Source organism: Aplysia californica, unplaced genomic scaffold (assembly GCF_000002075.1).
Source record: "Aplysia californica isolate F4 #8 unplaced genomic scaffold, AplCal3.0 scaffold00133, whole genome shotgun sequence".
Lineage (NCBI taxonomy): Eukaryota > Metazoa > Mollusca > Gastropoda > Aplysiida > Aplysiidae > Aplysia > Aplysia californica.
The window spans coordinates 1,012,073-1,018,595 of record NW_004797403.1 but is presented as its reverse complement, the minus strand read 5'-3'; the positions used below and the strand labels follow the sequence as shown (position 1 = coordinate 1,018,595).

The following is a 6,523-nucleotide window of genomic DNA, read 5'->3' as shown; positions in this document are numbered from 1 at the left end:
TATAATATATTGTAGGTAGTCCTTCGTTGCCGAAGATGACGATTAAATCCTGCAGCTCGTATGTGGACGCACATGTGGCTGTGCTATCCGATCCTTGATATACAATGCCTGTTGCACTGGGGACACTGGAATGTCGTGGTTGGGGTGGTCGGATTATGTCTCCTCTCTCTTCTCATAGTCAGCTTCTCCCTGTAGTACTAGTTCGTATCGCTGTTTCTGCTGGCACGACGGACGGCCCTGCTCCAGGTGTTCCTTTCATTGGCAGTTCTTTTGAGTTCTTCGAGGGTAACCTGTGCAAATTGGAGGTTTTCCTGTATCGTGTCTTTGAACTGCTTTTTTGGCCTCCCGAGATTTCTTTTGCCGCTCGTACAGCATTTGTTTTTGGCATTCTGTAGTCTTCCATGCATGCTTTCTATGCTTTGTGAGCTGGATCGGTTGAGGACCTCAATGTTGGAGATTCGGTTGTGCCACCGGATGCCAAGTATGCTGCGGAGAGCCCTTTTGTGGAACTGCTCTAATTTGTTGATGTGCTTCCTGTAGAGTGTCCAGGTCTCCGAACCGTAGAGGAGGGAAGAAAGCACAACGGTTTTTTACACTTTGATTTTTGTGGACAGCCGGATATTGTGTTGTTTTAGTACCTTATTTTCCAGTCTAGAGAGAGCTTGGCTAGCTTTGCTGATTCGTGAATCAATTTCCTGATCGATGGCGCGTCTGCGGAGATGATACTTCCAAGGTATTTAAAGTTCTTGGTGTTCTTCAGGCTGTTGCCATTGATAGTGCTGCTTGAAGACAGCGGTTTAATTTGTGGGGCAGGCCGGTGAAGAACTTCAGTTTTCCCGATGCTTATTGTAAGCCCAAAAAACTTTGAGGCTTCTGCGAAGTGATTGAGCAGGTCCATTTAAAAGTGGGCATTCAAGGAGCAGTCATCGGCGAAGAGCGCCTCCTGAAGGAGTTTTTTGCTGGTTTTTATTATGGCTTGTAGGCGACGTAGATAAAAAAAGAGAGCCATCCAGTCGATAATTTAGGCATATTCCCTTGTCAAGGTCCTTGCAGGCGTGGGAAAGCATGGCGCTGAAGAAGTTATTGAAGAGTACTAGTGTCAGGAAACAGCCTTGTTTGACGCCATTTGTAATTTTTAATTCGTCAGTCATGTTGCCTCTTGCAAGAACTTTCCCACTCATGCCTGTGTGGAAGAGCTTTATAATCTTTAGGAACTTGGGAGGGCAGCCAGTCCGTTCCAGGACAGTCCACAGTGCTTCTCTGTTGACCGTGTCGAAAGCCTTGGTAAAGTCAATAAAAATTGAGTAAAGAGGCATTCATGTATTCTGCTCTGTGCACTTTTCTTGAATTTGTGTCATAACAAAGATCATGTTCACAGTGCTTCTCCCTGGCCTAAAGCCGCACTGAACCTCTGGTATGATCCTTTCTGAGATGGTTATCACTTCAGTCTGTTGAGGATAGCCCTTGCAAATATTTTTCCTGCTATGGAGAGAAGGGAGATGCTTCTGTAGTTTCCGCCGTCCACTTTACTGCCTTTGTTCTTGTACAGCGCAACTATGAGCGTGTCTTTGAAATCAGCAGGCATTTGCTCTTCTTCCCAGATCTGTAGCAAGATGTCATGAAAGGTTTCCAGGGCTGAGGGGCCTGTTTAGACCTGCATGTGTGCCGATAACCATCTGAAATCCGACAATCGCGATCCGACCCGCGAGCCGACCGATGCTATCGCTAGGCCCCCCCTGTATCAGTCAATGTGCGTAGTGCGAGGCTTGGCCGACTGCCAGCGCCCCCTTTTTCTCCCGTCGGCTTTGTCGGCACTTTCGTTTTCTTGCCGACCGCCGACTGCCGACGTCGGCGTTTCCGACATAATTGTCGGAACCTGAGTAGTAGATACGAATACGAAAAAGTACGACGACCTAAATTATCTACTTTCAGTTTCGTACTCGAGCGGCCATTTTGAATTTCGTTTGTTTACTGATATTTCAGATCATGTGGATTCTTTCGATTCCGACTCACTTGCAAATTCTACTTGATCTAGATCTAGATCTAGATTTATAGATCATTATAGACCTCAATGGAGGATTCATATTCCAATTCTATTGTGTCAAACCCTATTATAGGTTGTGCTGTAATATTAATGTTGGTAAAACGCATTTCATCGGGTGCGTAAATTATTTACTTAGAATAAAGATCTAATCTTTATCTAGATCTAGATCTAGACTCAGCTGAGTCCATCTGTTTGGAATCGGATGCGGATTTCTCGTTCAAGGCCTTTTCCTATTCACTTGTTCTACAAGATCTAGATCTAGATCTAGATTTATTTAGATCACTAGATCTATAATATAACTAGATCTAGAGATCTATATGGAGGATTCATATTCCTATCCTATGCATTATTGTATCAAACTCTTTTTATAGCAATGTAGGCTTGTTTGTTTTGGAGTGTGCTTTTTATTTTAAATTTTTTTTTAAAACTTGAGCCGGCCTTTTTACATGAAGGCTGTTGCAGGTTCTTTTTTGGGTTAGGCCTATGGGTAGGGTTTGGTTTAGGGTTAGGAACCTGAGTAGATTGCTCAAGACTCATTTGTTCAATTGTTAGTTATAGTGTGTTAGTAAGCTCTGATTTTGTAATATACACGTACATATTATATATATATATATATATATATATATATATATATATATATATATATATATATATATATATATATATATATATATATATATATACATGTATATATATTTATACTTTTTTTTGTTCACTGTCCTTTCGTGTATAGTTAATGTGTGGTTGTGAAAGTTCTTCTTCATGTGGTTAGACTGGTTTTTCTTGCTTCAGTGTAATTTTTTTTTCTTGTGTAAATGATTATGTGATTAGTGTAAACCTAGAGCTTATTCTACATGTAGTATGGGATAGAGCGCTATATAAATGCAATCTTATTTATTATTATTATTATTATTATTGTTGTTGTTGTTGTTATTATTATTGTTATTGTTGTTTTGTTGTTGTTGTTTTTGTAGAATGCGCTTTCAAGCTTTGTTGTGTTGGAGGAGACTCTGCAGTTCTTTAGCTTTTTTCGGTAAAGTGGCTGGATGTGCATGTCAATGACAGTTTTCACTGATGGATGGTCTCTCCAGCAGTTGGCCCATCTCTTGACTCTGGTCTGGTAGACATCCTTTCTGTCTCTCTGGCGTACAATGACGTAATCGATCATGTGCCAATGATTCGATCAGGGGTTCATCCAAGTAGCCGTGAACTTTTCAGCCTTTCTGAAAAGGGTGTTTGTGATGCCCAGACCATGTTCCACGCACATACTGAGGAGGAGGAGACCATTTTTGTTGACTCTTCCCACTCCATGAGGCCCTAGAACGCTCTCCCAGCTGCTGTTATCTTTTCCTACGCGGGCATTGAAGTCACCTAGCAGGACAATCTTGTCGTTCTTTTGAGTGGATTGAATGATCTCAGTTAGCTGTTGGTAAAATTGTTCCTTTCCGTCATCCGAGCCTGAGAGTGTGGGGGCGTAAGCTCTGATGATTGTGGCATGTCTGGACTTGCTGAGGGGGACGCGGGGCTTCATTAAGCGCTTGTTGATTCCGACTGGTAGAGCAGGAAGGCTCTTCAAGAGAGCTGATCTGATGGCTAAGCCAACTCCGTGAATTCGTTCCTTTGTCTGTGGTTTTCCTTTCCAAAAATAGGTATAGCCACCACCTTCTTTCTTTAGTGAGCCCTCATCTGGAAGACGCGTCTCACTAAGTGCAGCGATGTCAATGTTGTAGTGTTGGAGTTCTCTCGCCATGAGGGCGGTTCTTCCTTCAGGTCTGTTGGTTTTATCTCTGTCGAGGAGAGTTCTGGCATTCCAGGATCCAAGGATTATCTTTCTTTTTCTTTTTTGTTGTTTTCGACCGCAAAACGGGTGAGTCTGTCTTGATTGGCAGGCATATGTTTTGGTCACCTTTTCTAAACCCCTCCCTCCCTGAGGGTGGGCAGTGCAGTCCTTGAGAGGCTGCCCTGTCGCCGCTGAGTGCTGCCGAGAGATCATGCCGCCACTGTCAGGAGTCAGACGACCACTTGGTCGATGGCTGCCTGCGTGCAGGTTTGTGACTATAACTATAACTGCCAGGGCTCACTGCTCCTGTTATTTTCGCCAATTGCCTATTGCCGCAGGGCTTTGGAGTGATTGTGCGGATGATGAAGATGGTGATGAGCAGTAGAATGAACCTACTTTGCTTAAAGTGGAGCTGTCGTTACACGGTGGCAGTCCCACTCTTTCGGCCTTGGAAGCCTTTACCCAGTGGCACGGAGACTGTTACGCATTGAGACTGCCAGGCTGCAGTGGATGGCCAGAACTTCTTTTGTGCCTTGTCCACGCCCTTATGCGCTCCACAGCACTTACTGGTACCGCCTTCAAAACCGTTGGATCTTCTGTTCTCTTTCTCCCCCCCCCCCTCTCTCTCTCTCTATCTCTCTCTCTCTCTCTCTCTCTCTCTCTCTCTCTCTCTCTCTCTCTCTCTATATATATATATATATATATATATATATATATACATATACATATGTAGTATACACACACACACACACACACACACACGCACACACGCATGCACGCACGCACGCACGCACGCACGCACGCACGCACGCACGCACGCACGCACGCATGCACGCACACACACACACACGTTCGCACACACGCATGCTCGTACAAGTACGTACGCTCACACACACACACACGCACGCACGCGCGCACACACACACACACACACACACTCTCTCTCTCTCTCACACACACACACACACACACACACACACACACACCTCGCCTTCTCGCCTACAAAACGGACACGCGCAGCGTTCTTGGGTTTTCATCTTATGTCATAATTATCTGGACCTCCGATGTTTAAGTACCCAGCATTCAGATACGACATGGGAACTTTACTCCTCCAGAAAGTGAACGACAAATTACATTGTGTTTTTGTGATGCTAACTACTAGACAGGCCACGAGTTCTATTTCAAATTTCAGCTATTGTTACCATAGTAGAACCGCCAGAGGCAGTCGTCACGATCTCATAACTCGTGTCGAAAGGGTCTCACAAAGGCTGTGTTTCAAATTAACTCGGTTTAAATTGTCACGAATCTTCTCGTCTTTCTTCCCAATATTGTGCCCAGGATGCCTGACCCCACATGTAATTGTCATCGTTATTGTAAGTGACCAATTTGGAATCGGGCTGTTTCAATTCTGCCTGTCAGGACCAACTTGAACTGAGTGGGGTACACCATCCCAGCGGGTAGGCGGGGATATTTGAAAAACAACAACCCTACAACAAATAAACAAGCAAACAAACAACCCCCCCCCCCACACACACACACAACAAAACAGACTCCCGATCGCGGGAATCAAACTTACGTCTTTTGCCGGAGGTGACGAAGACTGTAACTGTTATACGGGGTGCCCACTACGGCTGGATCGGGCTGATCGCCTGAAAATGAAAAACTAGTTTGTTTGTTTTTGAGGAGACCGAGTCGGGCGATCGACCCGATCCCATCCGTCGTGGGCACCCCTTATTACACTACAGACGCCAGTTAGCCACTGCACTCGATTCAATGTCATGTGTTGGGGAACATAAAGTCCTTTTTCTGAGCGCTGATCAGATAAAAATCAACGTAGGCTGCGCTTGATTTGAGCGCTCCGTACATACCTCGTTATTGACATAATTCTGATACGTGTTGCCTCCTGCTCGCCACGCTGAGATGGAAGTAGGATTCAGAGTAAGATGATCAGTAATAATGTGGCTAAACTTAGCATGCTCTCTCTTTAAAAGCTGAAGCTGCCTCATTCTTCTAGACTGATATTCTTGATTCATCTTCATGTGTGGTTTACCTCTTTATGTGTTGCCATTCGCAGCTACATGTATAGACGTTGGGCGGGGGTGGGAGCGTGTCACATTAACATCAATAGCAACCTGTAATTCATTTCTCCACAACGACTAGGGACAACAAAAGTGGATTGTCGTGATCATCACTATGGTCTAGAACGCTTTCTAACTAACGATATTAATACTTGGTATCCTTCAACGAAACAGTATCCGTACGCGGGTGGTTTGGGGGCGCCACTGTACCTCTTAACTTTCCCTCTACTGTATTCTGCTTCTGTCTGTCTCTCTTACTTTTCCCCAGTATTAAATGGCCAGTAATATTATTGTGTGGATATGCTTCTCCATGCTCAAACAAGCAGACGAAATAGTGAAGGCATTTAGGGAAAAAAGAATCAATTGCTCAAATCAAGTGGGTCCGTTACATGTAAAAGCACTTGAAATTAAAACCAGTCATCAGTTTTGTCAACACTGCTCGAACCAGGCGAGCTTATATCGGACATGCCTAGTTATAATTTTAAAAAGAATTAATATAATAACAGTATAATACTGTAATTGTGTTTGAAATTCTCTGTCTCTGGTACTTTGAGGAAGTCGGAGAAAGTATGGTCGGTTGTTGGGGCAGCTGGCCTTGGACTTGGTGACGTTGGATTGTTG

At 44.2% G+C, this 6,523-nt stretch overlaps 1 protein-coding gene across 1 annotated transcript in view; it reads left to right on the top strand.

Moving 5' to 3' along the window:
* Positions 1–6,523, top strand: part of LOC101850949 (alpha-2-macroglobulin) — a gene marked incomplete in the record, with an annotated part of 114,121 nt that overhangs the window by 20,821 nt on the left and 86,777 nt on the right.